The sequence below is a fragment of the Eurosta solidaginis genome, chromosome 3 (assembly GCF_040869045.1).
Source record: "Eurosta solidaginis isolate ZX-2024a chromosome 3, ASM4086904v1, whole genome shotgun sequence".
NCBI classification, from domain to species: Eukaryota; Metazoa; Arthropoda; class Insecta; order Diptera; family Tephritidae; genus Eurosta; species Eurosta solidaginis.
Window position 1 is genome coordinate 216,896,312 of NC_090321.1, and position 22,313 is coordinate 216,918,624.

General features: G+C 39.2%; 1 protein-coding gene across 10 annotated transcripts in view; it reads left to right on the forward strand.

The window, feature by feature from the left end:
• Positions 1–1,358: 1,358 nt before the first annotated feature.
• The window catches only part of LOC137245055 (LHFPL tetraspan subfamily member 2a protein), a 28,920-nt gene continuing 7,965 nt past the window's right edge, over positions 1,359–22,313 (forward strand). Inside the window, exons 1-3 of one of the 10 annotated variants that reach the window (XM_067775079.1) lie at positions 1,374–1,493; positions 1,578–1,764; positions 15,839–16,077. The gene's annotated coding sequence lies outside the window, so the exon portion shown is untranslated. Of the gene's footprint in view, positions 1,794–2,434; positions 3,062–8,319; positions 8,510–15,826; positions 16,078–22,313 lie in introns of those variants that run through there. The other 9 variants (XM_067775076.1, XM_067775075.1, XM_067775074.1 and 6 more) reach the window with 9 other exon arrangements.

Sequence of the window (22,313 nt, forward strand, 5' to 3'; positions counted from 1 at the left end):
TGTGTAGTTTAACTGTCGGTCTGTTTCCATAATTTAGTTCAGTAATTCCAACGTAGCCTTATCTTTTGGTTTCAGAGTTCTCTCTTGCAATCTCGTCAGGAATCTGATTACATATTTCCATAAAGCTACGCGGGGCTGGAATTGTAGATTTTATAGGGTTGCCAAAAAGGCATTTAAGAGGCCGGTCTTTCTATAAAAAATGTTAGGTTGGTTACTGCGTTGATACTCTGCGACAGTCGTCTTCCCTCCACATTCCACACCGCCTACGCTCCAGTGGCCTAGTACCAACATAAGTACAAAGGCACGCCAACAAGCACATTATTCGCTAAAGATTAGGAGTCGCACTGCCATTCAAAAGTCACCCATCAAAGAAAAAAACTAAGCGTTGAGTTGGAAAAGCAAATGTGTGTGTCTGGATTTAATTATCAGAATGATGCAACCATTGTAGACTTGATGGTGCTTACGCCTCCGTATGTGGGACCGACCAAAAGAGGTACTCACAATTAAAATGAAATAAAATGTTGAATGCAATGAAGCAAATGAAAAAAATTATAATAAAAATACAAAAAAACTCAAAGTGCAATGCAAAGAATAAAGAAGAATGCATTGCCTACGAATTGTAAGCGTTGGAGTTCCCTTGCCAGGTTCAATTAAGTATATTACTTTGCGTATAACAGTGGACGTCAGCTGGTTGCAGCAACAGCGAGTTTGGGTGTGAGCGCGGGAAAATTGCCAGGGAAATGAAATCGGCGAACGATGGCGCATTTTAAGCAGCTGCTGATGGGCATCGGTGCGTGTGCATGGTTGCTACCAATCAACATTCCGCCGGCCACAGACAAGCAGACGAGCTAGTCAAGCAGCCAGCAAGGCAACTACTCAGCCGGTTGAGCTTACGAGCCACCAACATGTCATCTGCATGCTGGTATGTGCATACTTGCTTTAACGTTGGTTTTTTTTTTTTTGTGACCTACGCATTCATACTCTCCCCTAACCGCCACTCTAGCTCTGTGGCAAATCAATCGTGTGTGTAGCCAAGCTCCAAACTAGCTGCTGAGTGCGAAAGACGTGGTGTATAGCATACATGGTATGAACTGGATTTCGCTTTCGCATCGTAATTGTATACATTGCTCATTCAACAGTCGACTATGCAGTTGTTGTTGCATATTGCGGCGGTGGCGCCGTTGACGGGGTGGTTGATTGGCTGGCCGGCTGTTTGTATCTATAGCTAAGTTCTGCCATCTAAAAGTTCGCTGCCGCTCGCTGTTGCTGCCTCCACCAATGCCACACCACACACACCAGACTGCGTGCGCCACAAAAGCGCAAACAATTTCAGTTGGATTTTTCAGTCTTCACATAGCCCTCGTTGTGGCAGCAACAAAATCATTTGAAAAGCTCGTGTTCTATGTCCGATTTATATAAAAGTCGCGTCTTGTCGGTTGAGTTGAGTTCATTTGATTATTCGCGCGTTGGCGTTGCTTTTGCTTTGTTTTCCTGTATTGTTGTTTGTTCTCATTGTTAAATTATTTGTTAATTTTTTTTTTTGGAAGCTGGTTGGTGAACTAATTTTTTTGTACTAGAAGCAACAAAGACTTGCTCCAAATCGCGCGATCGCTTGCCAATGTTGATTAACGTTTCGTGAGGCATAAAGTAGAAAAAAAAATTTTGAGAAAACTGAAAACAAACAAAAAAATATTTTTGAAGGAGCAACCGGTTAACTTGACTCCTATGTGTTAATGACGAGAATTACCGAGTTTTCCAGAAAATGTAAGACAAATACCGAGTAATATCCGTTGGTAGGTTTCCTACGTATCATAAGTACGAAAAATTCTTGCAGGAATCATGGCGCAAAACCAAAACAACGTGGAGCTTAAAGTAGGGCCAAGTGCGTTTTTATGCACTTCAGAGAAAGGCAGAGACGCAAGTGCACGGTTCGATTTAGGTTTAAACCTTAGCAACATATTTATCTAGTAAACATCTTTTTTTTTGATATTTCGGAGCTTCATTGAAAGCTTGTAAGTGTTGACAGCTCCTGTGACACCCTCACAACAGAACCATTTTTGCGACAACATGAGTCAATAAATCCGCGATTTGTGTTGCTATTTATTACTTGATGTTGCAGTACTGACAAAGGCAAATGGCATTATTTCATATTTTCGCAGCTTATTGTTCCAGTGACGAGAGCTGCGATTTGGACTGTGTTTGCTTTTATTAATTAGTAAGCGTGATTGCTAATCAAACGCAGATGCCGTCACAGTCAGTCAGTCACAATATTTCAGCAATATTTGCGAACTCTGGTTTATTATTAGGGCCTTTTGAAAATTAACGTCGGAGCCGTAATAATTTCGTCGGTTGTTTGTTGAAGAATAACTGTTGTAGAAAGCCCTTAAACCCAATATCGTATCTAGTTGGATGAAGAAATGAGTTGCAAGTGTGATATAGACAACAGCTCGAAATCCCGGTATTAGGTTGTTCATACTAACAATTGGTTGGTTAGTGGGGCGAAACCGTTCAGACTCCAATTAGCACTTATACAGGGTTTTGATGTACCTTTTATGAATTATAAAAAATATTGTAAAAACTGACAAATGTTCAAAAGCCCTGGTGGGAATCCTGTCAGACTATATCCATCCAACTACAACGAGGCTCAGCGCCTCGGGGCAGCTTGAGCACAGACCATGCGGCCATAGTAGTATAGCGTCATCAATTACAGGACAGGTAGTATCCTGATTCCCTATCTGCGCTTCGAGGGGGCTCTTTAAGCCACAATGTGTTGATGGTTGGCACAAGGGTGCTCAAATGGCGGACGAGGCGATATGTGTGTAAACAGATGGTTCCAAAGTAGTGGAAGGAGTAGGCTCTGCGGTATACTGTGCTGATCCGAAAATAAACAGATCCTTCAAGCTGCCAGATCACTGTAGCGTTTTTTAAGCGGAAGTTTTAGTCGTAACCAAAGCAGTAGAAACACTGGAAAATAATAGCTTAAACTGCAGCCATGTAAACTTTTATATTGACAGCCAAGCCGCATTTAAGGCAATAATCTCGCATAGCAGAGCATCTAAAAGTAAGTTACAGTGTAAGCAATCCCTGGAAGAATCGGGACAGGGAAAAGCATACATCTGTATTCGGTCTCAGGGCATATGGGAATAGATGGGAATGAAAAAAAAAAAGCGGATGAACTGGCGAAAAAGGGCGCATCCTGTGAAGCTTTCTCCGTAGACGTCACAATTAGATTGGGCGGGATTAAGAGAAGGCGAGAGGTACATATGATCAACCAAGCGGGAAAGTCGTGGGTCCAAGCGCGAGGATGTAAAGCGTCGAAGATTGTGTGTAGGTCTTACAACCTTAGATTAAGAAAGTTGTTTCTTTCTTTAAAAAGAGAGGACTGTAGACTCATGACGGGTATTCTGACTGGGCATTGCCTTCTGGCGTCACATGCCTTAATATTACGCTTGGTCAGATGTAGGAAGTGCGGGTTGGAGGAGGAAACGATCGGGCACGTTTTGTGCTTGTGCCCTGCGCTTGCCAGGCTAAGACCCAGCTATTAGGAGTGATACAGCTGTCATATATAAAAGCAGCAAGTGGCATAGGTCCTAGAAATCTTATTGTATTTGCCAAGATGACAGAGTAATTTTATAACATTGGTCCTGGTTTTTGACAGGGTTTTCAGTTTGGCCAGTTTGAATAAACTTCTGGTAACACTACGGATTCATTCAGTCTATGTGAGGTCCTCATGGACCTGCCAGTTCAACCTAACCTAACCATACCCATCCCACTCCCTTACTTCCTGGAGCACTGGTAGGCTCTTGAAATAGCGTTTTCCAAGTAATTTTTTTCTGTTTTAGCAGTGCACTGGACGTTCGTAGAATATTGTTTTCGTACCAGGATTTCTACATGATCTCAGAAGCTGTACACAACTGCATTGCTAAGCCAGTACCGCTAGCTGCGACTTTTAATGAGTCCGAATGATGTAAGGACTCTTTGCTCCTGCGATCAGCATGTCGTTACCGGAAGTATTGGAGCATTTCGGATATATATCCATAAAAGGACTGCCAGCATGGGTAATAGTTGTTGTTACAAAAATAAGCTGGAACATTCCCCTTTCCAACATGTGCCTCTTTCCTTCAAGCATTCGGATGTATCCATGCCTCTCTCCCTAAACTACTTCTAAGTCTTATCAGTCCACTTATTTCGTTTTCTAACCACCATTTCGGTTCTTCATGGATTATATGTAATATTTTTTTTATGTTGTAAATAGCAATGATTTCAACTGTATTTTTGGTCGTTCCTCCCTTTGATTGGCAAAGTGTACTTATGTCTATATGTACATTTACTTACCAGTTTATTTGTACGCGTTTATTACTTTCCTTGTTTGACTGTCTTTCCCGTTGGTTTACTTAGTTTATTTGTTTGCTTGTTTGGTATGGTAGTCGGCAGAAGCGGCCGCACCCCAAAAATAAAGCGTAAAATTCATGTGTGGATGAATTAGGGATGCTACGAAAGTGAGTTTATCGAAATTGTAATCGGAGTCGGGTTTTCAAATTTGCTTTTTGGCAGTCTGATCCCAAAGCAGAAAGGTGTATAGGAGGCACGTATCTCCATTCTTTGGTAGTGTGCGTAACACAAGTTTTGGACGAGGGCATTTAAACAGCGCACTTAAGCTACATAAAGGTCAGTTGTGATACCACATAAAATACCGGATAACAAATGAATACGAGGCACGATATACCTCCTGAGGGATTTGGACCGAGCTTATCTTCCAATTCGCGTAATGTTTTATTAAAATTTTCGGATTTTCTGGCGACTCCGAATGGCATCTATGTATATAGCAGCTAAATTTTCCCTAAGAAGCTTTTTATGAAATAAATGCACTCGGAGTTTTCCCCAAAGGAGAGCCGAGAGGCCACCCCGCTTGGAAGAACGATTTGCAGTTGAAAAAAACTAAAGATAGTGGTGTTCCTTTTTCCGCGTGTTGAACGCAGAACCTTCAGGTAGGCAAGCACGCAACCACCACAAAACGACGGCTAAATAAGTTATAATTACCGGAAGAATCGCTATGTAACGGCGATGTGGTTTCGAATATAACTGAGCTGAATTTTTTATAAATTCTCCGGAGATTCGAGTAAACCGAAAAGGAAATACTTTCGCCTAGTTCTAACAAAAGCTGGATATCCAGATATGAAGTTCTTCTTGTTGTTGTCCCCGAAGGCCTTGGGGAGTGTTATCGATGTTGATAGTCCTATGCCGGATGCAGATCCGGTACGTTCCGGTGCCAAGCCCGACCATCTCGCGAACAATTTGTTATGACCACATGCGACCTTCTAGGCGACCCCGCCCTCCCACCCCCTAGATCCATGAAGAGCTCGGGGTCGCCAGAGCCTCGGCTGTTAATGAAACAGGATTCGCCACGGATAGGTGAGGTTGACAATTGGGTTTGGAGAAGCTATATATTGCGCTGGCAACCTGAAAGCGCTTCCGACAGGCATACCTGCCGTGGGTATATTCTAACCCCCTAACCCGCTGGGGGCCAGATATGAAGTAATGACCTCATCTTCTCATCCTGCTTATAGCTGCAGCAGGAACAGTCCTCTAGTACCACACAGACTCCCATTAAATAATGACCAAATAGAACTCCAATCGTCAACGCTAGATGAGCTTTAGTGAATCCAATGGTTTCGGAAGACCGTCAGTCATTCACTATTCCCCAGAAATATCTCACCACGGCAACTGCAAGTTCACTACAGCCCGGTGCACGCATTCCAATGGTACCAATCTGGGATATTGCTGCCATATTGTTATATATTCGGTAGGGACACCAATTAAAACCAGTCGAAATTGATATTCGAAACAGAAGTCTTAGTTGATTAGAGGTCGGAGCCTGAATCGAAGCTTCATAACATCCCTAGTTTTAACATAGGCACATTCATATATCTGCTACTCCGTTTTTTTGTTCCCCGCTGTTAGCGCTCCGCTGCGACATGAACGCAACCCACGATATTTTGCTATTTCCTTTCCTATATTCAGTTTACTATTCATTCCATGCATTAGCCCAACCACCACCCCCGCCGTCTTTTACTCTGTTTTGGGAAGTTTGGCGACCTAGAATGCCTTAACGTTCCAGCGCTAGCCATTCAAATGTGTCCGTTGGCGGCACTGAATGAATACGAAATTAAGTGTTGTTATAGCTGCATTGTTGCTAGTAGTATTGTTTTTTTTCTTTTTGTTAACCTCTGATCAAGTTTTTCTTTTCTGATTCCGTCATCTATGAAAACAGATGCGACTTTAGGATTTTTCTATCTTTATGTCAAGGCTTAAAGAATATGCCCAAAAATTTCCCGACTAACATAATTATTAATAAGAAGATCCTTCTCCAACGTTACATCATAGTACGTCAATGCAAGACTTTATAAGAGACATGCCAGCAACCCTCCTCATTGGAATAGCATCACGCCTGTCAGTCTTATTTCCTCATTTTACATATCTGCCAAAATATAATCATCTAATTATGAGCGACAGACCGATCAGGCCCTGCCACATGCCTTTGCACGGTCCACTTCATTAACACACATAAAACGCGCTCTAATAATAACAACAACGACTACTCAAATTATTATGCATCAACATTAGACGCATGTAAAACAACTGTTGATGATATAATAACTTCTGACGGCGCATTGACGCCATTGCCCCGCGCAATCTTTATATGGTGGAACCACAGCCGCCTTATGGAGCCGCTCGCCACATTAATGATGCGCTTATGTTGATGACGGTAATGCTTTTCGTAACTCTAAACAAATTAAATATTATCGAAAAAACTGAACGACAGACAAGCGATGCTGAAGCTTCAGCATCATAATCATTACATGGACGCCCATTTTTGAAAAACCAAACAAACGGCTTGATTGCAATGACGTGAGTGGATTTGTTCAAACTCATCTTGTGGGGTTCCTGTAACTATCACAAAGCCAATGCACAGTGTTTATGAAGGCAAGAATGATTGATTTCGAGCCTGCTTTATATAGAGTTTAGAGATAGTTCGTCGGCATAATCTTTCGTTTGAGATCAAGTAAAACTGGTTCTGGCACATTTTTGCAAATACTCAAGTCTTCTCCCAACTCGCTAGAGGTAAATTAATGCCTCTGTGGTGAAGTTCTGGGTGGCAGACACTTTTTTTGGGCCGGGCTGGATCGTCAAAAGCTGACTTACATCTGAAATGGACCAAAAATGGAAAAAAGAGGACCATTACAACATGCGACATTTACGCTCATGTGCTCATGTTTCGGTGTCGGATACGTGGTAGGTGCAACGAACAATGCCACCTTTAAAAGAAATGGGAAACGAATCGTATGCGAATGCTACTTGGTTTAATAAGGAAGCGAGATGATTTTTGGGAAGGAACATGAGCTACTAGTCAAAAGGAATAAACCCCAAAAATGCTACTAAAAATTCGTTGAAACACGGGAGGTTTCAAACCCGGCCCAAACTCCTGCAAGAATGAAAACCGATGTCCAGAAGACTATTGAAATGGTCGGACGAGTGCATGATTGACAAAGTTTTTCCGTCCAATCCACAAGAAAGGAAATCCTGCAAACTGCGTCTTAGTATCGCCAACTTTATACCGGCTGGTTGGACCTTATCAATTGGTCTTCAGATTTGGCAAATCCACCATCAACTAGATGTTCATTATTCCTCTAAACAGAGTTGACACACGTCAACACTTCTTCGATTAAAACTCTGCCCTCGATAGCCCAAAGGATCCGGCTATATGCCACTATGTCTGAATTTGGTTTTATAGGTTAGCAATGTAGGCAACATCCTTTATTTCCGAGGCGGCACGAAGTTCGTTATCGCACAAATTGTGTCCATCCGGACTCGCTGGTAGCCGATCTTAAGTACAGTTGATCTCTTATTTTTATCCAGGAGTCGTCCTCACACAGTTGGCTCTGGTAGAAAGACCATAAAGTTTCAATGCGTGCATCCTTACAAATCTGATGTCTGCCATTTTCTTGTAGTCTTCCCTTGTAAATGGTTAATAATATATTCATTACCAATCTCTTGACTTTAAAACATGAGCCTCCAAAAGTTGAAAGTGATTGTCCTTGCGCATATGCAATGAGAGCACAATTTTGGTATGGGATGCAGATCCCTGCTTTAAAATTTATTCCAAGGATGTGCCAATATTGTACACTGTGCGGTCAAAGAAGTTTGGATCATCGATAGCAATTGCTTTACCAGCAGCTATTTTGATGCCAGTCCATTGTACTTGGAATTCACTGCCGATGGATGCCGCGAGATGTTAGCGATGTTTACAGTTAGATAAACATACAAGCGTGCACATAAATATTTTATTAGAACAACGGCTGGTTCTGTTGCAATTTGTTTATGGCTTCCGCATTTGGAGTCATCATCATCATTATCACTTAAAACTTCAACTCCAATTCCTAGCAGTTAGCCGAAAGGGCTGAAAAAAATATGAAGAACTTAAAAAATAGATTACATACAAAAAACATGTGTAAGTATGTAACTATGCAAGTATTTATGTAAACTTAGAAGAGTTTTGTTGTTTACGCGCAGTGGGCGGAAATGCTCAGCCAGAAGCTTTTTTGTGTTACATCCATTTCCCTGCCCGCCCGCCCCCAAACGTTGCAGTGCCGGTTTTTTTTTATTAATTGTGCCGTTAATTGTTGGTTTGATGCATTGAGTGTGTCTGGAGTAAATATGAATTGAATTTGTGGTCATACCGGCTAAAAAGAAATTGTGATAAAAAAATTATTCTGTCAGCTTGTTTTGCATTTAAATTGTTTTCACGCTCCCAACACGTCAAAAGTCTTAAATCAACATAAAATATGTAGCTGCAGTCATTACCATCATTACGTTTACAACCCTCTACACACTGCCTCCACTAGCCAGCCGTTGCCCCATTGATCTATGCGCCCTTGGGGCGCCTCTATTGATGCTGCTCGTACCTACTTAAATTTGTTTTTTTTTTTAACAAATTCGAAATCATTTACAGGTCATTGTGCCGCCGACGCATTGTTTTTTAAAGTGCTTAGTATGTGTCATGCACTTAAATATAGGCATAGATTTTTAATTCGGGTGATTCCATGTTATATTGAATAATAACTCGAATAAGCTATAAAATAATGAAAAATCTGTAACAAAAAACGTGTCAATACCCTATTCGTTAGATAACTATTATTAAGACTCTAACTGAGGGCACAAGTAAGCCCGATGGGCAGAGCAGTGGAAACAACTCTAAAGCTTTTCATACGGTCTTTGAGAAAGAAATGGTTGCCGGCAGCCATGAAAAAAATTGGTTGGTAGGATGAATGAAATGTCGTGGCAACCGCAAGAAAGGACGCTTTCTACAGTACCACATGTAGATCAAATGCAACATCAAAGTGTATGAACCCTATTGAGAGCTGAAAATGAAACCGGGTAGTCTTCTGAGAAGAAAACAAGTAAGAAAGTCCAATTTCGAGTGAAACCGAACCTTAAAGCCGTACACTTTTGGTGAATAGTGTTATTAGGCTGCGCAATAGTACATTTATGGCTCTATTCTAACCGATTTTGATTATCTTCTATTGAAAGTAAAGCACTCTGTATTTACGTCCTCGCTAATGTTTTTCGTTAGACACCTATATTGCAGAAACATATTCTAGGTTCCAAATTTGGGTGAATATACCCAAGCCTAAGTGATTATCTTCACTCTGTCTATATAACTTGGCAAGTGTCTCTCCCAAATTTCAGTGTAATATCTTTAACGGCCTGTTAAACTTCGAATTTTTTTCTTCCAAATGGGAGTGGTTCTACGCCCGTATTTCAAATTTTTTTGAGATTTATGTTTAGCGTCATAAAACCAATCTGCCTACCAAATTTCATTAGCTTTGAGTTTTAGTTTTTGAATTATCTAATTTTTTCCATTTTTCTAAATTTTCGATATCGAAAAAGTGGGCGTGGTTTTCGTCCGATTTCGCTCATTTTCAATACCAATCTATTCTGGGTCAGATATTTCAATATTTGCTCAAGTTATCGTCTTAAAGGACGGACAGACGAATGGACGGACGTGGCCTAATCAAAATTTGTTCCGATACAGATGATTTCATTAAAGAGAGAGGACTGGAGACTCATGACGGGTATTCAGAGTGGTCCTGCTTTTTGTTAGTTTGATCGTTAAATAAACTTCTGTAAACACTACGGACTCATTCAGTCTATGTGAGTTCCTCATGGGCCGGGCAGTTCAACCTAATCTACTGATGATTTTGATATATGGAAGTCTATATCTGTCTCGATTCCTTTATACTTGTACAATCAACCGTTAACCAATCAAAGTTATAATACCCTGTGTACAAGTACAGCTGGGTATAGAAATAGCGACTGAAAAGTCTGACTGCGAAGAGCTCCAACTACTCGCGAATAGGAGTAACGCCCGAAAAGTTGAACAAAAAGTGGAAGGCGAACGGCCGAACACCTGCAATTATGAATGTTTTCATTATGGAAGCAAAATATCTTCTCGTAAGTGATGAATCACACTGGGAAGATGCTGAAACCGATCCTTCAACCGAAGATGATGGATTTAATATTTCCCACCCAAGTATGGCAAGGTACGAATGATAATATCCAGAATAAAAAACAATAAAGCCTTGGGCGCAAATGGATTGCCTGCGGAGCTACTCAATTACGGCGGTCGGTAAAGCGCATGCATAAACTTTAGAATGCCGAACCTGCAGGGCGCATTAATTACTACGAAATCAACCTGCTTATTATCGCGTATAGGGAACTATCTGGCGTATTGTCCGAAAGGCTGAAGCCCAAAGCCAACGAACTGAATCGACCTTATCAGTGCGGCTTCAGATCCGCTAAATGTACCATCTGCCAGATATTTAGAATACGCCAAGTCCTGGAGATGACACACAATATGGGAATCGACTCGACTTCAATCTGTTAAGTCTACAAATCTTTGATAAGACTCACCATAAGAGAATCGACACTCACCATCTTTTTTGTCGACTTGCAAAGCTTTTAACAACACGAAAAGAAGTAAATGCTGCTATATTTGAATTCAAGTTCCATACAAAGCTTGTAAGGCTTTGCCAGATGAATTTGAACCAGCTCTGTTAGGATGGCTAAGAACCTTTCGCTGCCTTTTCTGAATTGAAATTAAATTCAAAACAGTGTTCGCTCCGTGGCAGCTACGTCACTGTTGACGGATATGAATTTGAGACTGATCAGAAATTTTACCCTATAAGTCACTCATCATACCTGTACTGTTTGTATGCCTCTAAGTCATGAGCGGTGTCGAAATGATGGCTCTCTGGAAGAGTAATGTTCCCACCACGTATAGTGAAACCAGAAAAAGCTTAAGGGGTTTAATGGCTAGATCATGATATAAGAATAAAATAATATGGACCAGCTTAGAAAGTATTCTTGCCGGCTTCCGTATTGGGAATCAAAAGAAAACGAGGATCTCTATTGAGTTAGGAGGGGCAGGTGCAGAATGACTTTAGCCCTCTTGGTGCTCTGAATTGCCGGCAGCTATCGCGAAACTGGTCAAAATCGTCCAGGTGGCTAATAATGGTGTTATAAATATATGTATTAAGGGTCGCGATTGAGTATATGAAAAGCAAGCATAAGACTTAAGGCGGAAGACTTCAGACATGCCTTTGCAAACATTCTTTCTCTTAGATCTATAACAAACAAATATTTTTTAATCAATTGCTTGCATGGAGATACCCTCTTTTGTGCAGACATATAGACACGAACAGAAAAATATCATTTGTACTTTTTATCAAATTTCGTTAATCAAATTTAATTTTTTCGCATATTTTAAGAAACTACTTCGATTAGTTTTGTAACTGAAACTAAGGAAACCAGCTTAGAAACCTTTTCGAAAAAAATTCGAAAATTCGGCATAATTTTAAGAAAATGTCGATCTTATTTGGAGTTTTTTGACTTTTTATACCCGCTGTACTTGTGCACAGGGTATTATAACTTTGATTGGATAACGGTTGGTTGTACAGGTATAAAGGAATCGAGATAGATATAGACTTCCAGATATCAAAATCATCAGTATCGAAAAAATATTCGATTGAGCCATGTCCGTCCGTCTGTCCGTTAACACGATAACTTGAGTAAATATTGAGATATCTTCACCACATTTTGTACAAGTGCTTATCTTGACCCAGAATAGATTGGTATTGAAAATGCGCGAAATCGGATGATAACCACGCCCACTTTTTATATATATAACATTTTGGAAACACAAAAAACCTGATTATTTAGTAAATAATACACCTAGATTGTTGAAATGTGACGTGTAGACTGATATTAAGGCTCTTGATAAAAATTTGGAATTTTTTTTTAAATGGGCGTGGCACCGCCCCTTTTATGACTAAGCAATTTTCTATGCTTCGGGAGCCATAACTCGAAGAAAAATTAACGGAACGTAATAAAATTGGGTACGTAAATTTTCCCTATAGCAGGAAATATTTCTTGAAAAAATGGATGAGATCGGTTAAAGTCCACGCCCACTTTTATATAAATGATTTTTAAAAGGGTCGTAGACGAAAATAATAAGCTATATCTTAGCGAAAAAGAGATTTGTATAAATAGAATTTTGTTTTCTAAATTGAATTATAACATCAAATTTTTGAAAATGGGTGTGGCACCGCCTTTTTTTGTCGAAGCAATTTTCAATGTTTCGGGAGCCATAACTCGAAGAAAAATTAACATATCGTAATGAAATTCTGTACAGATATTTTCCTTATAGCAGGAAATATTTCTAGTAAAAATGGATAAGATTGGTTAAGGACCACGCCCACTTTTATATAAATGCCTTTAAAAATGGTCGTAGGCAAAAATTATAAGTTAAATCTTAGCGAAAAATAGTTTTGTACCAATCCTATTTTTATTGTTCTGTTATATCTTTATTTTAAAATAAACAGTAGGGAAATCCCCGTATCTGAAGGAAAACGTCATTATTACCCGCTCAAGATCATTGGTGTTAGTCTCTGTATCCTTTTTGCTTCTTTTAAACGAAAATTAGTTCAGAATAGAACCATATGTATATGGGGTATTCTATCCCATTTCGACCAATTTTGAACCCGCCCCTTTAGAATTGGCTGAAAGTTTTTCTTCTTTTTCTAGCTTACGAAAGACGTTTTTCAGAATTTTTTCAAATTTTTTCATCCAACTCAAAAAAGTTATGAATTTAAAAAAAACACCGTTTTTGTTTTCAAAATGCTATAACTTTTTCAAAAATTGACCGTTTGGGATCTTTTTTTTTAAATTTGTTTTTAAATGTACTTTTCGGAAGAAATACAAAAACATTTTTAAAGTTTTTTTTTTCAATTAAATAAAAAAAAAACAAATCGGCCCACTCTGGGATTAGTGGGGATGATTGCAGAATTGATTGAAGTTTTTTATGAGAAAAATGAGAAAAAATGGCGAAATTCGAAAAATCTCGAAAAACTCAAAAATTACAAAAAAAAAACTTAAAAAATTTGTTTGTATTTTTTCCGAAAGGTACATTTAAAAACAAATTAAAAAAAAAAAAAAAGATCACAAATGGTCAATTTTTGAAAAAGTTATAGCATTTTGAAAACAAAAACTGTGTTTTTTTTAAATTCATAACTTTTTTTGAGTTGGATGAAAAAATTTGAAAAAATTCTGAAAAACGTCTTTCGTAAGCTAGAAAAAGAAAAATGTTCGAAATGGGATGGAATACCCCATATGTATTATTGCGCAGCCTTGTAACACTATTAAGCACACAAAACAAACAACAACAGCATTTCAAGTGTACAGCTGGGTATGTAATGATCGGTTTCACCCGAACTTAGACTTCCTTATTTGTTTTTAAATAATCAATTTCAGTCCAACGAAGTAAAAGTTATGGGTCTCTTAATACTCGCTTTGATGTTCGACAATTATTTGCCGAGGGCTGTTTCAAATTTTCTTCCACATAAAAAAAATGTTTCACACTCTGTATGGAGGAAAATTTAAGGCCCCCCAGAAAAGAAGATCAATACGAATTTTGAGTGAGCTTAAACTTGTACTTTGTAAGATTAAAATTAAATACGCTACAAAGCTGCAAGCCCAAAAAAGTCCGAAATTTTCGTATAACTTGCCGTTTTTAGAATTTTTTTGGAGAATATTTTTTTCAGATTGGTTTGCCTTGATTCAGTTAAAAAATTAATAGAAGTTATCTCTCAAAATATCGAAAATGAAAAATAAAGAATTTTGTTGGCGAAATTTAATAAAAAATTCCACTGCTATTTTTCTGTTCGTTGCTGTATATTTGATGCATTTGGACTATTGTAGTTGAATTAACTATTGTGGTTTTTGTAAATTAGCTGCGGGATAGCCACTGAAAAATGTGGCATGAATTGAAGGTAAAGAAATTACAGAAAACACAGGAGTGCCCACTAGCCAGACCCATTCAAAGTAATGAGCTCGTAGAGTGGGGGCAGTGGAAGTAGTGAAATGTTTTACATGCACACTAAAGTTTCCAGTCGGTTTTTAAATATACATATGTACGCTTATATGTAAATTAATAGGCTAAGTCATGTTATTGACTGAAATCGGACAAATTGGTAAACGAATACTAATGCCACCACAAATAAACGGAAATTGAAAATAAACACCATTTACGAAAGCTCAATAGGAGATTTATTGCATAATGGGAATTGGAAAATGATAACGCGTATGAATGTGTGAATGATTATAAATAAAATGGCTGGGTGCAAACGAAATACCCAAAAATATAATATACCGACCAAATTCAGACCATAAATAATCTCGACTGGATACGCGTTGATTGTGACTTGGAATATCTTAGTGTTCTCAAGTGGCTTCCGTCATCGAAAAAAGATTACAAAAATTAGTTTTGATCAAGGCTCAATTTCATTAAATGTACACTTTTTATGCAATTCGAATTTCATTAGGGGTCTTAAGAACTATCTCCGCTAATCTGAAAGTCTTCACCACAAACCAAAATATCTTTCCATCAAATCTTATTACTTTAAACGAGTAAAAATTGTTTGTATATCCAAAACGATCTCGGAAACGGCTTAGCCGATTTGAATGAAATTTGGCACCTAGTAGCTATCATCCGGTGGCAGAATCCTGAGCCAGATAAATAATTTTGCATGTAAATGCAACAACAACGATTTGAGCCAGATAAATCCAGATAGAAGTCTGGTTCAATTTGTGAGCCAGATGATTTGTTAATTACTTCTTTTTAGGTTGGCAACGCGGCCTTTAATATACCTACTTTTTCAAAAATAGATGTTGCTGCTTAGCTTTTCGCCGTATGAGTTAAATGAAAAACAGCGGCGACATCTGCCTATCACATTTCACGTGTGCGAAAATTTCACGACATCTGCTTCTCAAGCCTCTCAATGATCCAGAGCATTCCCGTAAGAATTGAGCGTGAGCCGGAGCTGTAAAACTCACTGGTTGCCAATAAGGGTGTTTTCACAAGGTTGCCACCTATTTGAAATTTAAAACAAAATTACGTGAGATATGCCCATATGGGATCAAACGAAAAGTATTTCACTCCACATTTCAATAGAGAAATGTTTAAGTATGGTTGCCGCTTAGGGTTGCCCCCTCACCTAATTATATATGTATGTTTATTACTCTGTATATTCACTTTGCACAATGCCTATTTATGTATTTTCGGTAAATTGCTTCCTAGTGGGAAAGTTGAGAATTCAGGGGGTCTAATTGAGGATTATAACGCCGTCGATATTTTGGTTTTCATCTGTTTTCATTCGTGGTGTGCTATATGTGGCTTTTTCTGGAGTTAATCTACCAACTACTTTAAAAGTACTGCTTCTAGAGGAAAATCAAAAACGTTTACGGAACATGGTGTGGAAGGAAGTATTGGTATAGAAGTTTTTTTAAACACAAAACAATATGGAGAACAGTTTCTTAAAAAATAAAGTTGAAATCGAAAGTTGGACATTAACCAAAATAACTTGATTATCGATTTTATTATTTGTCATAACAAACTCTAAGACCTAGGTTGCAATTACCCGTTAAACATTTATTTTCAAGTTCTTTTAAAATAACTCAACAGTAAGTAAAAATATATGTGTAAATAATATATGTATAAAATATATGTATATAAAAAGTTGAATGTTTATAATGACGACATATAGAACAAAATATTGTAACAAATTTAGTGAAACTCTGCTTATTTTACACCTTCTGCTAACGTTCGTATCGCTAAACTGTTTAATAAATAACTCAAATATTTAATAATGCAAAATGGCCTTTATTAAATTACTTCACAATAACACTGATACTTCACAACCAATAGCTTGCTTAAATCAAACTGATTACTCAGCTTAACTCCTTTTATACCCTGTGATGTCTCGTTCGCATACTTCTAGGCGTTTCTTCTTCTGGATACTTCTACCGATGATTGTGAGTATCTCAGATATATACATGTGTTTGTGCATATCTCTCCGCTTCTTGTATGTACATATGTGTAGACATAATGATTGATTTGTTTATGTATATACAAGTGACTGCTTAGTATCGGCTTAGAGATGATAGTATGCCTTAGTGTTGCTAATATTCGTCACACTGCCCCCCATCTAAGTCTGATCGTCCCGATCAGACAAATTTCCTGGTCTAAACACTGCTAGCATCTCCAAATGAACCACCCTTCTACTTCGTGGTTTCCCAATAGTTTGTATGCCGTAGATGGTATCACTGATCCTCTTCACAACTTTGTATGAGCCTTCCCAACTGCTCCGGAATTTGGATGGAACACCTTTCCGCCGGTGAGGGTTGAATAACAGTACCAAATCTCCCTCCAAGAAACCTTCCGAATTTTTGTGCTCGTCGTACCTGTGTTTCATCTTACTACTCATCACCCTGGGCCGTTCCCTTACACTCTGTTCTTTGGCCAATGAAGAACTACTTCGCAGAGCTTGATCTTGACGGATTGATTTTGCATCATCAGGATCATCTTGATGTTTCACAACAGTAGTGCGCGCTGGCTTGAAACCACCCTTGCATTCTTTCTGGGAAATTCTTTCGTTCGTTTTACTGCATCCATTAGGGTTTGTCAATGCCAGTGTTTTTCTCGCGGGTACCTTGGGTTTTGATTTGTTTGGCCCATTCATTCCATCAACCTTTGCCCGCTTTACTTTCTTTGACTTTTGTGGTCTCTGTTGAATCTCTTCCACCAAAACTCGCTTACTGCTGAACCCTTTCTCCAAACTGAAGTTAAGTGGTATATCCTGGTTCTTATAGCGCATAATCCTTCTCTGCATGTCGATGTGTTATGTCATGGTCAACTAAGGAGTCCACTCCCAATATGACTTCATCAACGATCTCCGCCACAACGAATTTGTGTAGAATCGTGACCTTTCCAATTAAGACCTCACATACCACTTCTCCTTGGACTTGGTTATACTCGCCTGTGACCGTACGCAACCTTGCTCCAGGTAACGGTTTTACTTTCCTGTTGACCAAGTCAGATCGGATTAAGGAACGAGATGCGCCCGTATCTATAGTCAGTACACGTTCTTTGCCATCCACATTCCCTCTGACGGTAAGACTGCTAGATTTCCTTCCAATTTGAGAGATAGATATCACAGGACATTCAACAGCTGGAGCTAGCTCTCAATTTTTACATCTGGCACGCTCTTGCTTATCTCCTCCAGCTTTGCGTTTACGGCCACCCAAGTTGGAACTACCAGGACCGGTGCTGCAATGACGTGCAATGTGACCTGGGTTACCGCACTTGAAACACTTCATGACTCCGTCATTTTTCTGTTGTGATCCCTTCAGCGCCTCCAATATTGTGTTCACCCAGTCTGGCCTTTGCACTTCCACACGGCGTGCTTTGAAAACTGGCTTACACAGAAGCGACGCTGTTTCCTGAATCAGAGCATGTGATACCGTTTCTGCGAATGTAGGTTTTGGGTTTGCGTATGTCGCTCGCTTCGTTTCGACATCCCGTATTCCATTAATAAAGCTCTGGATTTTTACCCTTTCGGTGTATTCCACGGGTGCGTCCGCATTGGCTAAATGTGCCAGCCTTTCAATATCCGACGCAAACTCTTGCAATGTTTCACCAGCCACCTGGAAGCGGTTCAGTAACTCCATTTAATATATCTGTATCCTATGCTCTATTCCGTATCGTCTCTCTAGACCGCCCATCCATAATTCATTACAGTTCCGTTCGCCCTCTGGAATGGTTTGTAAGATCTCAGCTGCAGGCCCTTTCAATGCCATGAACAGTGCAGCAACTTTATCTTCCGCATTCCAGTTGTTCACTGCTGACGTCTTCTCAAATTGCAGCTTAAATACCTGGAAAGGAACAGAGCCGTTAAAAGATGGAGTTTTTACCTTCGGATTGCTTGCTGAAGCAGCTGGGCGATTTAGTTGCAGCTTCTGTATACGACCTCTCAATGTTTCAATCTCGGCATCGATTTTGTCCTCGAGTTGTACAATTTTTGTATCTTGTGCCTCCAGATTCGATGATACCCTTGTCTCCTGCACCTCCAGCTGCGAGGATATGCAAGCCTCTTGTGCTTTCAACTGTTCAGCCAACTTAGATGTCATATATGTCTTCTGTTCTTCCAGTTGAGTTTCCATCTCGGATGTAATCTGTGTCGACATTTCTGAAATGCGTGCCTCCTGTATCTCCAATTGTGATGCCATATATGTCTTCTCTTCTTCCAGTTGACATAACATTTGCGACGACATTGATGTTACCGTCGATGTTTGTGCAGATATTGCAGCCAATATCATGTTCAAGTCTGTGCTGGTAACTGTCTGCGATGTTTCGTTTTCCTCTTAAATTTTTGTTGTTGTCTCATCGCCGTCAAGCTGAAAGACATACTCTTCCACATTAATTTCTTCTGCTTCCATTGCCTCTCGTAGTCGTGCCTGAAGTTCGATTTTAATGCCGGTCCTATTCAATCCACGGCTCTCCAACTCCTTCTTCAGTTGCTGGATCTTCAATTCACTTAGCTTTGCCATGTCCTTGTTGTATTCGAAATCTTCAGAATTTATTCAACAATTCCTCTTCTGACACCAATTGAAACGAATTTAGTGAAACTCCGCTTATTTTACACCTTCTGCTAACGGTCGTATCGCTAAACTATTGAGTAAAAAACTCTAATATTCAATAATGCAAAATGGCCTTTATTAAAGTACTTCACAATAACACTGATACTTCACAACCAATAGCTTGCTTAACACAAACTGATTACTCAGCTTTAACTCTTTTATACTCTGTGATGTCTCGTTCGCATACTTCTAGGCGTTTCTTCTTCTAGAATTTACTACTTGTTTACCAGCTATAAACTCACCAGCTATAAACTACAGATGCACGTTTATAGCTTCTCATATGCGCGTGGATATGTGAGTGATACTTCTACCGATGATTGCATACTTTTGTGAGTATCTCATATATATGCATGTGTTTGAGCATATCTCTCCGCTTCTTGTATGTACTTATGTGTAGACTTAATTGCGTTCATCCGGTGGCAAAATCCTGAGCCAGATAAATAATTTTGATGGTAAATGCAACAACAACGATTTGAGCCAGATAAATCCAGATAGAAGTCTGGTTCAATTTGTGAGCCAGATAATTTGTTAATTACTTCTTTTTCGGTTGGCAACGCGGCCTTTAATAAACCTACTTTTTCAAAAATAGATGTCGCTGCTTAGCCTTTCGCAGTATGAGTTAAATGAAAAACAGCGGCGACATCTGCCTATCACATTTCACATGTGCGAAAATTTCACGACATCTGCTTTTCAAGTCTCTCAATGATCCAGAGCATTCCCGTGAGAAGTGAGCGTGAGCCGGAGCTGTAAAACTCACTGGAAGACGGCAAATGATTGATTTGTTTATGTAGATACAAGTGACTGCTTGCCTGCAAAAATCGTTGGACCATGTGGTCCACTGGAGTACTTACCATTCTACTCCACTGTAATGCAGCGATGGACCAACTCATGTTTCTACACGAACATGTTGTAAGCCGATCATTGCTCGTTTTTAACGATTGTAATCACTACACGAGGTTTATTGGACTGTGGGTACTCCATGGATTACTCTGATGTAATGCGGAGTTGGAGTATATGGTCCGGTCCTAGGACATCGCAATGTTAATTGGACCATATTTTTTGTATGAATTGTGGTTAATTTTGGAGCACTCGCTTGGTCCATAGCGAGTACTCCATACATGCATGCATGGAGTACTCGCGATTTTTGCAGGGTTAGTATCGGCGTAGAGATAATAGTATGCCTTAGTGTTGCTAATATTCGTCACAATATATTATGCTGATACTCGAAGAATACCGAGCAAAGCTCGGTCGCCCAGGTACTAAGTATAACTTATATCATACATTTGACTGAAAATGATCCAGGCGAGTATTCTAGCATTTCTTTCAAATCGTTTAATTTATTTAATAACAGTTTTAAGTATAAACCTGAAGAGCTATATTTGTGTGTAGAGCACCAAAACGTTCGTATGCAACCAATCGTTCTTATGTTATAGATCATAGCATTGGATTATAGGTTCATATTGTGCGGTTAAACAAAAGAACCCAATACCAACGAATAATGACGTCATTTTGGCGGATCATCAATATGCAGTGATTTTTTCTCTTTGTTTTATTCCGACTTTTGTAGTGTTAAATGGGTGTTGCTTAATACCTTCGTACATATCTATAGGGGTTGTTCTATGCTAATTTAACTATGGTTTGCCGAAACAGAGGTATTCTTTATACAAATTGTAACGAATTTAGTGAAATTCCGCTTATTCCAAATCTTCTGCTAACGTTCGAATCGCTAACTGTTGAATAAATAACTCCAATATTCAATAATGCAAAAATGGTCTTTATTAGACTACTTTGAATGTACTTCACAATAACTCTTGACTTCACAACCAATAGCGTGCTTAAATCAAAACTGATTACTGGCTACTCAGCTTTCGCTGCTTTTATACTCTCTGTTGCCTCGTTCACCCATTTCTCCTAAGGTCTATTAACTTCGCGAACTTCTTGCCTGGTTACCAGCCATATTTGTACATGTATATTTGTAGAGTATAGTCTCTCGCATAGCCATATGCGTGTGTATATGTGAGTACTACTTCGGCTGATGATTACATCTGTGTGTGAGTTATCTCTTCGTTGCCTTGTATGTATTTGGTAAATGATGATTAATGTGTTTTTGTAGCTTACTTTAATGTTTTTGTTGTTGTGCATTTATTTAGTGATGCTAATATTCGTCACAATATTAATCCATACTGCAGTCAGAGCGGTTAAACTAGCGGACGAACGCACCACCGCTTGGAGACTCAAAATTTATCTGACAAATATACGGCTAACGAACTCTGAAAAGGATCTTACCAAAACGAAAGGGATTCCCTAGAATTTTATTATTTTTTACAACATTTTTTCTTGCTACTTATTGTTTACCGAGCTAGTAACGGAGGTGGCCACCGTGTTATGGCGCAGGGTGAAAAAGGAGGAAGGAACATTAAAATAATTAAAAAAAAAATTTTTTCTAAACGGGGTCCTTCCTTGGCAAGGGTTTGAGAAATACTTCAAGTACATTTATATCAAGAAAATCTTTTTATCAATAATTGTTCTGCCTTTCAGATGCCTTTAGATTCGATGTAAACATGTAGGTTCAGCTAGTTTGTAGAAAAAAAGTGGAAAGTAGCACGGCACAAATTTGAAGAACAACTGGGATTAAATCTTCTCTAAAGGTTTTTCACGTTTTAGCTAAGACTGAATCACTGCCGTTCTTTTTTATGCAACGGCCAACGCTTATACGATAATGGATTGGTTGAGTAACCCATTCGTTGGAGTTTTGTCAAAGTCATCTGCTATCCAAAGGTGGGCAATAGTCCTACATTCGGGATTCAAGAGGTTGATAGCTTCAGAGCTTCCAAACCCAAATGTCAGCCTTACCTACGTGAAAGGAATCCTGTAACAAATATGAATGTTTCATACACATATTTGTCAGGCGAGTCTCTGGCGACCCCAAGCTACTCATGGAACTAGGGGGTTGTGGGAGGGATGGCCTAGAAGGTTTAGTGTGGTCATATTAATCGTTGCCGAGATGGTCTGGCTAGTACCTTAATGGTGCTTTGTTACCGGAACGTACCGGATCTTTATCCGAAAAAGGACCATCAATATCGGTAGCAATTCTCCAGGAAACCTGCAATTTCCACAGGACTGAACCAAAGATACATTGGCGTTGGTTTCACATTACAATTTAAAAGATGGTTGGTGTCATGTGGAGACACATTCCATGCAAGACATACATTGTGAATGGC